Raw genomic sequence first — 10600 nt, 5'->3', positions numbered from 1 at the left:
CCAGATGATGGCCAAAAGACGACCAAAAGACGGCCAGATGATGGCCAAAAGACGACCAGAAGACTGCCAGATAATGGCCAAAAGACGACCAGAAGACTGCCAAATGATGACCAAAAGACGACCAGAAGACTGCCAGATGATGGCCAAAAGACGGCCAGATGATGGCCAAAAGACGGCCAGATGATGGCCAAAAGACGACCAGAAGACTGCCAGATGATGGCCATAAGACGACCAGAAGACTGCCAGATGATGGCCAAAAGACGGCCAGATGATGGCCAAAAGACGACCAGAAGACTGCCAGATGATGGCCATAAGACGATCAGAAGACTGCCAGATGGTGGCCAAAAGACGACTAAAAGACTGCCAGATGATGGCCAAAAGACGACCAAAAGACGGCCAGATGATGGCCAAAAGACGACCAGAAGACTGCCAGATAATGGCCAAAAGACGACCAGAAGACTGCCAAATGATGACCAAAAGACGACCAGAAGACTGCCAGATGATGGCCAAAAGACGGCCAGATGATGGCCAAAAGACGGCCAGATGATGGCCAAAAGACGACCAGAAGACTGCCAGATGATGGCCATAAGACGACCAGAAGACTGCCAGATGATGGCCAAAAGACGGCCAGATGATGGCCAAAAGACGACCAGAAGACTGCCAGATGATGGCCATAAGACGATCAGAAGACTGCCAGATGGTGGCCAAAAGACGACTAAAAGACTGCCAGATGATGGCCAAAAGACGACCAAAAGACGGCCAGATGATGGCCAAAAGACGACCAGAAGACTGCCAGATAATGGCCAAAAGACGACCAGAAGACTGCCAAATGATGACCAAAAGACGACCAGAAGACTGCCAGATGATGGCCAAAAGACGGCCAGATGATGGCCAAAAGACGGCCAGATGATGGCCAAAAGACGACCAGAAGACTGCCAGATGATGGCCATAAGACGACCAGAAGACTGCCAGATGATGGCCAAAAGACGGCCAGATGATGGCCAAAAGACGACCAGAAGACTGCCAGATGATGGCCATAAGACGATCAGAAGACTGCCAGATGGTGGCCAAAAGACGACCAAAAGACGGCCAGATGATGTCCAAAAGACGACCAGAAGACTGCCAGATAATGGCCAAAAGACGACCAGAAGACTGCCAGATGATGGCCAAAAGACGGCCAGATGATGGCCAAAAGACGACCAGAAGACTGCCAAATGATGACCAAAAGACGACCAGAAGACTGCCAGATGATGGCCAAAAGACGACCAGAAGACTGCCAGATGATGGCCATAAGACGATCAGAAGACTGCCAGATGGTGGCCAAAAGACGACTAAAAGACTGCCAGATGATGGCCAAAAGACGACCAGAAGACGGCCAGATGATGGCCATAAGACGATCAGAAGACTGCCAGATGGTGGCCAAAAGACGACTAAAAGACTGCCAGATGATGGCCTAAAGACGACCAGAAGACTGCCAGATGATGGCCAAAAGACGACCAGAAGACTGCCAGATGATGGCCATAAGACGATCAGAAGACTGCCAGATGGTGGCCAAAAGACGACTAAAAGACTGCCAGATGATTGCCAAAAGACGACCAGAAGACGGCCAGATGATGGCCCTAAGACGACCAGAAGACTGCCTGATGATGGCCGAAAGATGACCAGAAGACTGCCAGATGATTACCAAAAGACAGACAGAAGACTGCTAGATGATGGCCGAAAGTCGACCAGAAGACGGCCAGATGATGGCCAGAAGACTAGCAGAAGACGGCCAGGTGGCCAAAAGACGAGCAGAAGAAGCCCAGATGATGGTCAAAATTAGACCACAGACTGCCAGATGATGGCCAAAGAACTATTAGAAGATGGCCAGATGATCAAAAGACTACCAGATGATGGCCAAAAGACGACCAGAATGCTGCAAGATAATGCCCAAAAGACGACCATAAGACGGCAAGGGATGGCCAAAAGACGACCAGATGATGGCCAAAATACTACCACAAGACTGCCAGATGCTGGCCAAAAGACAATTAGAATACGGCCAGATGATGGCCAAAAGACGACCAGAAGACTGCCAGATAATGGCCAAAAGACGATTAGAAGACGGCCAGATGATAGCCAAAAGACGATCAAAAGACTGCCAGATAATGACCAAAAGACAACCAGAAGACTGTCAGATGATGGCCAAAAGACTACCAGAAGGCTGCCAGATGATGGCCAAAAGACGACAAGAAGACTGCCAGATAATGGCCAAAAGCCGATCAGAAGACTGCCAGATGATGGCCAAAAGATAACCATAAGACTTCCAGATGATGGCCAAAAGACGACCAGAAGACGGTCAGATGATGGCCAAAAGACGACCAGAAGACTGCCAGATGATGGCCAAAAGACGACCAGAAGACTGCCAGATGATGGCCAAAAGACGACCAGAAGACTGCCTGATGATGGCCAAAAGACGACCAATAGACTGCCCGATGATGGCCAAAAGACGGCCAGATGATGGCCAAAAGACGATCAGAAAACTGCCGGATGATGGCCAAAAGACGACCAGAAGACTGCCAGATGATGGCCAAAAGACAACCAAAAGACTGCCAGATGATGGCCAAAAGATGACCAGAAGACTGCCAGATGATGGCCGAAGGACGACCAGATATCGGCAAGATGATAACCAAGAGACGACCAGAAGACTGCCAGATGATAACCAAAAGACAACCAGACGACTGCCAGATGATGGCCAGAAGACGGCCAGCAGACTGCCAGATGATGGCCAAAAGACGATCAAAAAACTGCCAGATGTTGACCAAAAGACGACATGAAGACGGCCTGATGATGGCCAAAAGACGATCAGAAGACGGCCAGATGATGGCCAAAAGACGATCAAAAGACTGCCAGATGATGGCCAAAATACGATTAGAAGACTGCCAGATGATAAACAAAAGACGACCAGAAGATTGCCACATGATAACCAAAAGACGATTAGAAGACTACCAGATGATGGCCAAAAGACGACCAGAAGACGGTCACATGATGGCCAAAAGACGACCAAAAGACTGCCAAATGATGGCCGAAAGACCGCCAGAAGACTGCCAGATGACAACCAAAAGACGACCAGAAGACTGCCAGGTATGGCCAAAAGACGACCAGAAGACTGCCAGATGATGGCCAAAAGACGACCAGAAGACTGCCAGATGATAGCCAAAAGACGGTTAAAAGAGGGCCAGATGATGGCCAAAAAACGACCAGAAGATTGCCAGATGATGGCAGAAAGACGACCAGAAGACTGCCAGATGATGGCCAAAAGACGACCAGAAGACGGCCAGATGATGGCCAAAAGACGACCAGGAGACTGCCAGATGATGGCCAAAAGACTATCAGAAGACTGCCAGATGATGGTCAAAAGACGAGCAAAAGACTGCCAGATGATGGCCAAAAGACGACCAGAAGACTGCCAGATGATGGCCAAAAGACGACCAGAAGACTGCCAGATGATGGCCAAATGACGACCAGAAGACTGCCAGATGATGGCCAAAAGACGACCAGAAGACTGCCAGATGATGGCCAAAAGACGACCAGGAGACTGCCAGATGATGGCCAAAAGACTATCAGAAGACTGCCAGATGATGGTCAAAAGACGACCAGAAGACGGCCAGATGATGGTCAAAAGACGACCAGAAGACGGCCAGATGATTGCCAAAGACGACCAATAGACGGCCAGTTGAAGGCCAGAAGACACCCAGAAGACTGCCAGGTGATGGCCAAAAGACGACCAGAAGACTGCCAGATGATAGCCAAAAGACGGTTAAAAGAGGGCCAGATGATGGCCAAAAAACGACCAGAAGATTGCCAGATGATGGCAGAAAGACGACCAGAAGACTGCCAGATGATGGCCAAAAGACGACCAGAAGACGGCCAGATGATGGCCAAAAGACGACCAGAAGACTGCCAGATGATGGCCAAAAGACGACCAGGAGACTGCCAGATGATGGCCAAAAGACTATCAGAAGACTGCCAGATGATGGTCAAAAGACGAGCAAAAGACTGCCAGATGATGGCCAAAAGACGACCAGAAGACTGCCAGATGATGGCCAAAAGACGACCAGAAGACTGCCAGATGATGGCCAAATGACGACCAGAAGACTGCCAGATGATGGCCAAAAGACGACCAGAAGACTGCCAGATGATGGCCAAAAGACGACCAGGAGACTGCCAGATGATGGCCAAAAGACTATCAGAAGACTGCCAGATGATGGTCAAAAGACGACCAGAAGACGGCTAGATGATGGTCAAAAGACGATCAGAAGACTGCCAGATTATGGCCAAAAGACAACCAGAAGATTTCCAGATGATGGCCAAAAGACTATCAGAAGACTGCCAGATGATGGTCAAAAGATGGCCAAAAGATGGTCAAAAGACTGCCAGATGATGGCCAAAAGACTATCAGAAGACTGCCAGATGATGGTCAAAAGATGGCCAAAAGATGGTCAAAAGACTGCCAGATGATGGCCAAAAGATGGCCAAAAGACGACCACAATACTGCCAGATGGTGGCCAAAAGACGACCAGAAGACTGCCAGATGATTGCCCAAAGACGGCCAGATGTTAATCAAAAGACGTCCAGAAGACTGCCTGATGATTGCTCAAAGACGGCCAGATGATAACCAAAAGACGACTAGAAGACTGCCGGATGATGGCCAAAGGACGACTAGAAGACTGACTGATGATGGTCAAAAGACGCGCAGAAGACGGCCTGATGATGGCCAAAAGACGACAAAAAACCGCCAAATGATGGTTAAAAGACGATCAAAAGACGGTCAGATTATGGGCAAAAGACGACCAAAAAACAGCCAGATGATGGCCAAAAGACGACCAGAAGACTGCCAGATGTTGGCCAAAAGACGACCAAAAGACTGCCAGATGATGGCCAATAGATGATCAGAAGCGGCCAGATGAAGGCCAGGAAACGACCAGAAGACTGCCAGATGATGGCCAGAAGACGACCAGAAGACGGCCAGATGATGGCCAAAAGATGATCAGAAGACTGCCTGATGATGGCCAAAAGACGATCAGAAGAGTGCCAGTTGATGGCCAGAAGACACCGAGAAGACTGTCAGGTGATGGCCAGAAGACACCGAGAAGACTGCCAGATTATGGCCAGAAGACGACATGAAGACTGCCAGGTGATTGCCTAAGGACGATCAAAATACTGCAATTTGATGGCCAGAAGCCACCCAAAAGACTGCCAGATGATGGCCAGAAAACGACCAGATGACTGTCAGATGACAGCCAAAAGACGACCAGAAGACTGCCAGATAATGGCCAAAAGACGATCAGGAGACTGCCAGATCATGACCAAAAGACGACCAGAAGACTGTCAGATGATGGCCAAAAGACGACCAGAAGACAACCAGATGATGGCCAAAAGATGACCAGAAGACTGCCAGATGATGGCCAAAAGACGACCAGAAGACTGCCAGATGATGGCCAAAAGACGACCAGAAGACTGTCAGATGATGGCCAAAAGACGACCAAAAGACGGCCAGATGATGACTAAGACGACCAGAAGTTGGCCAGATGATGACCAAAAGACGACCAGAAGACTGCCAGACGATGGCCAAAAGACGACCAGAAGACAACCAGATGATGGCCAAAAGACGACCAAAAGACTGCCAGATGATGGCCAAAAGAAGACCAGAAGACTGTCAGAAAATGGGCAAAAGACGACCAGAATACTGCCAGATGATGGCCAAAAGACGACCACAAGACTGCCAGATAATGACCAAAAGACGACCAGAAGACTGCCAGATGATAACCAAAAGACGACCAGAAGACTGCCACATGATGGCCAAAAGACGACCGAAAGATTTCCACATGATGGCCAAAAGACGACCAGAAGAAGCCCAGATGATGGCCAAAATTAGACCTCAGACTGCCAGATGATGGCCAAATGACTATTAGAAGATGGCCAGATGATCAAAAGACGACCAGATGATGGCCAAAAGACGACCAGAATGCTGCAAGATAATGACCAAAAGACGACCATAAGACGGCAAGTGATGACCAAAAGACGACCAGATGATGGCCAAAATACTACCATAAGACTGCCAGATGCTGGCCAAAAGACGACCAGAAGACTGCCAGATGATGGCCAAAAGACGACCAGAAAACGGTCAGATGATGGCCAAAACAACGACTAGAAGACTGCCAGATGATGGGCAAAAGACGACCAAAAGACTGCCAGATGATGGCCAAAAGATGACCAGAAGACTGCCAGATGATGGCCGAAAGACGACCAGATAACGGCCAGATGATGACCAAAAGACGACCAGAAGACTGCCAGATGATGGCCAAAAGACGATTAGAAGACGGCCAGATGATGGCCAAAAGACGACCAGAAGACTGCCAGACGATGGCCAAACGACGACCAGAAGACGGCCAGATGATGGCCAAAGACGACCAAAAGACTGTCAGATGACGGCCAAAAGACGACCAGAAGACTGCCTGATGATGGCCAAAAGACGACCAGAATACTGCCAGATGATGGCCAAAAGACGATTAGAAGACTACCAGATGATGGCCAAAAGACGACCAGAAGACGGTCACATGATGGCCAAAAGACGACCAGAAGACTGCCAGATGATGGCCAAAAGACAACCAAAAGACAGCCAGACGATGGCCAGAAGACACCCAGAAGACTGCCAGATGATGGCCAAAAGCCGACCAGAAGACGGTCAGATAATGGCCAAAAGACGATTAGAAGACGGCCAGATGATGGCCAAAAGACGACAAAAAGACTACCAGATGTTGGCCAAAGGACAGCCAGATGATGGCCAATAGACGACCAGAAGTCAGCCAGATGATGACCAAAAGACTACCAGAAAATGGCCAGAGACTCCCAGAAGACTGCCAGATGATGACCAAAAGCAGAATAAAAAAGACTGTCAGATGATGGCCAAAAGCCGATCAGAAGATTGCCAGATGATGGCCAAAAGCCGACCAGAATACAGCCAGATGATGGCCAAAAGACGCTCAAATGATGGCAAAACGACGACCAGAAGACTGCCAGATGATAGCCAGAAGACGAGCAGAAGTGTGTAGATGATGGCCACAAGAGAACCAAAAGGTGGCCCATGATGGCCACAAGACGGCCAGAAGTAGTATTTTGGCCATCATCTGGCAGTCTTCTGGTCGTCTTCTAGTCGACTTCTGGCCATCATCTGGCTATCTTCTGGTCGTGTTTTGGTCATCATCTGGATGTCTTCCGGCTGTCTTTTAATAATTATCTGTCAGTCTTCTGGTCGTTTTCTGGTCGTTTTTTGGCCATCATCTGGCAGTCTTCTGCTGTCTTACGGTTGTTTTCTTTTGCCATTTCATTAGTCTTATTCTGACCATCTTTCAGTCGTCTTCAGATCGCCTTCGAATCGACTTCTCTCCAACCATTCCATTCATATTTAAAGGATTTAATTTCCTGCATGGCTCTCCGTAGCTATTAACTAGCAAACCCAACACTCAACTTCAATAGACCAATTCAAGCGAATCGTCTTTCCTCCCCTCTCCTCTTTTCGGAAGGGTAGGTTAGGTACCGGTGAAAAATCCCATTCAATCCACAGTTTGCCCTTTTCCGGAATGCCGAAGCGCGAAGCCCCGGCTAAATAAAATGCCATTATTATCCCGTTCTCCCTGGCACTTTTTAAAATTTTATTGCTTTCGTCTTGTTATTTTAATTCGATTTTTTGTGCGCTCCACCATCCACCGTCACCCACCCAAAGCAGTCCTCTTGTATCCGGGGTAAAGATCCGAGGAGATTTTCGCGCATTTGTTCTCCCTGGCTCTTAACGACAGTTGTAACAAGTCAATTAAACCAGTTCCTCCGGCCAATTCTTTTCCCTGATCAGGACGATGATGGTGGTGTGGCTGAGGATCCACAGAGTCTATTATCGTTTCTTATGGTTCCGGATGGGGGAAAACAGCAGAGATAAAGAATAAGTCGCCGTTTGGATGGAGAGGGTGGTCTTCTTCTTGGTCGGAACACGAGCATTTCGTAAGACAAAAGCGCCAAACCAAAGTCAATTTGAAGATGACGATGGTGGTGGTGGAGGTGTTTGTCTTTTGGGCTAATTTTTGGCCGGAAATAAAGAAACAAGTGCTGCTGCATCGCATCGTTCGGAACAACGGACAGGCCTTTCTCAGAAAAACTCTCACGTCTACAAACGTCGTCGTCTGGAACAGAATGCAGAACCACGCGGAGATAATCACTGTCATTGCTAACTACACGGCACGAAGGAAAAGGGATGAGCGGAATTTGTGCGATAATTCCGCACTAGAGGGAATACAAATGTCTCGCAAGCTCGGGATTTGAGTCATGGTGGCTCTTTTTCGAGGAGTGGGAAGGAAATCTAATTACAACAATAAAATTCTTAAAACAAGACCCAACCCTGACAATGTTATCTTTTCGGTTGTATTTAATTTTTATTGCAACTTTTTTGTCGACTCCTTGTCGTTGTTGACTGGTCTGGTTGTGTTGTGGAGAGTAGAGCGAAGCCAGATAACGACGGAATTTTCGTGCTCGTTTCGAATTCAAATTGGGTAATTATGAAGGCAAACATTCAGTAGAGGTTTTTGCAGTAACAGAAGAGTGATAAGCGTTGCAATTACACTGAAACCTCCATTTAGGTAAAATCTTTTTAGGTCCCTCCACATAGGTAATGTAGGGCCCATATAGCCGAGGCGGTAAACGCACGGGTATTCAGCATGACCATGCTGAGGGTGACGGGTTCGATTCCCGGTCGGTCCAGGATCTTTTCGTAAAGGCAATTTCCTTGACTTCCTTGGGCATAGAGTATCTTCGTGCCTGCCACACGATATACACATGCAAAATGGTCATTGGCAGAGGAAGCTCTCAGTTAATAACTGAGGAAGTGCTCATAGAACACTAAGCTGAGAAGCAGGCTTTGTCCCAGTGAGGACGTTACGCCAAGAAGAAGAAGAAGAACATAGGTAATGTACCTAAATTGAATTGGTTGGAGTACGTAAGGTTAAAGATAAAGTTGGTTTACGAAAAAAAACAGAATTAAGAGTTAAGGGACGTTTACGGAATGTTTAAGGGTTAAATCATGGAAGTACAGCACGTGTACATCAACTCTGGTTAAATGTTTAAGAGTATCCGAGAACTCCCTGGAGTTCAGGCCATCTGATCTACAAGAGTAATCAGTGATCTATTTGAGCATTATGAATGAAATTTATGCTTACACAGCCTTATGTTGCTATGTGTTGTCAAGTGGTGAGTACGATGTCAGTTTTAGGACCTCCAAGAACCTACTTGCGTATAGGTCATCGGATCTACGAGGACTACTAGTTGTATCTTAGAGCATTGACAATAAGGTTTATACTCAAACAGCCTCAGGCATCTAGGGTATTGTACCATTTGAGCAGGTGTACCTATTTTGGGCACTTGTCGTTATAACTAAGTCAATTTCAAACCAATTTATTTGAATTTTTGTACAGAGTTAGATATTGTACGTGTCTATCTCTGGACAAAATTTCAAATCAATCGATTCGAAATTGACTTAGTTATAGCGGCAAGTGCCCAAAATAGGTACACCTGCCCAAATGGTACAAGACCCTATGTTCTATCAAGCGGTGGGTTCTATGAATGTATAGGAGTATTCGAGAACTCCCTGGAGTTAGGGTGATTATAGAACGGCCTGAACAACCTGAATTTTTAAAAGCACAAATCTAAAGAACCAAATGCCGCACCACGCTGAAAAGTTGATCGATTGGTCAGCCGCTGGTAATGAACAATCGATCAACTTTTCAGTGCAATCCGTCATTTGGTTCTTCAGATTTGTGCTCTTTCCAGTCAACCAGTGATCGTATAAGATGTTGAATAAGATGTTAAAGTGGAGGCGATATACGTACATTTTACATGCCCCTAAATGGAGGCATGTACTCATATGGCATCCACTTTATCATCTTATGCAACATCCTATACGATTACTGGTTGTCTGGGTTGCTTGACAATTCGAAGTATTTCTTCGTCAAATCTTTACCTTAAATCCATCTGATCTACAAGTGTAATCAGTGATCTATTTGAGCATTATGAATGAAATTTATGCTTACACAGCCTCATGTAGCTATGTGTTATCAAATGGTGAGATCATTGTCAGTTTGAGGATCTCCAAGAACTTCCTTGAGTATTGCTCATCGGATCTACTAACGTATTTGGTTGTATCTTAGAGATTTACGCAATAGAGGAAAGTTAAATGGGTTCCTATTTTCCCCTGAAACCGCTCCGAAGACCATTGGGATGTTTCGAAACGCTTTGAAACGTCTCTAGAACCCCCATGAAATCTTCATTTAATTTACCTGAGAGCCTCTAAACCCCTCTGAGAGCACTCTGAAACTTCCTGAAACGCCATGAAAACCCTATGGAACTTGCGAGAAATTCACCTGCGAGCCTCTGAAGTCCCTTAAACCCTCCTGAAAGCTTCTGGGACGCCCTGCAACACATTGAAAACCCTTGAAACGTCTTGAAACGCTTTGAAACGCCTCCAAAACGCCTAAAAACCGCCTGAGAGCCCCTGAAGCACTCTTGACCTCCTGGAAAC

This window comes from Aedes albopictus, chromosome 1 (genome assembly GCF_035046485.1).
Source record: "Aedes albopictus strain Foshan chromosome 1, AalbF5, whole genome shotgun sequence".
NCBI lineage: Eukaryota > Metazoa > Arthropoda > Insecta > Diptera > Culicidae > Aedes > Aedes albopictus.
Note: the sequence above shows the minus strand (reverse complement) of the source record.